Genomic DNA, 871 nt, shown 5'->3' with positions numbered 1-871 from the left:
GGAACATATTTACTTTTAATTCATATATATATATATATATATATATATATATATATATATATAGCCAAATATTGTCCTATTCTAACAAACCATACATCGATGGAAAGCTTATGTATTCAACTTACAACCCACCAAACACTTAAATATAACTACTAAATTGAAGCTCTGTCTGCAGAAACAGGTGATCACCACCTCTTCAATGTAATGTACATGTGTGTGCAGTAGCTGATGTTCAGCCCCCCCACCCCATATCCTCTCCCCCGACACGCCAGCCTTCCTTCCTCAAAGCTCCACTCCCCGCTGATAAGAGACGGATGCAAGCGCTGCCTTAAATGGCTCATGGACAGATCCTCTGTGACAAAGCCTCTATTCAGCCCACATGGCTGACATACTGAGCACCAGTTTCACTCGCAAGCCCTCCAGTCGATTGCAACGCGTGCTCTGGTTAATGCACGCTGACCACAACAAACCGCAGACCCTCCTACACTGATCCACACAGACCAAAGCACACCAGGGCCAGTCCCAGCATGCTTTGTGTGTGCATGAGAACTTTGTGTGTGCTGCAAATGAGAGCACCAAACCCAAGTTGCACCTAGCTTACTATAATAGTAGACATGGCATGAGGTGGTTTTGTTAGCATACAAAATAATAGGATATGTATTTCTTGTGGTTATATGTGAAGGGCCATTTCAGTTGTTTGTTTTATGTAGCACAATGCTAACTACAACAGAAAAACAGCAGAGTTTTCGGAACATGTACAATAATACAATATGCCTAATTTGCATAGAAAAGAATCACTGAATTTACACCGAAAAAGAGTACTTGTAATACAATAATTGAAATGTATTTATTTTTTCGGTTACTGAATATG

This window comes from Sinocyclocheilus anshuiensis, unplaced genomic scaffold (assembly GCF_001515605.1).
Source record: "Sinocyclocheilus anshuiensis isolate Anshui unplaced genomic scaffold, SAMN03320099.WGS_v1.1 scaffold1154, whole genome shotgun sequence".
NCBI classification, from domain to species: Eukaryota; Metazoa; Chordata; class Actinopteri; order Cypriniformes; family Cyprinidae; genus Sinocyclocheilus; species Sinocyclocheilus anshuiensis.
Note: the sequence above shows the minus strand (reverse complement) of the source record.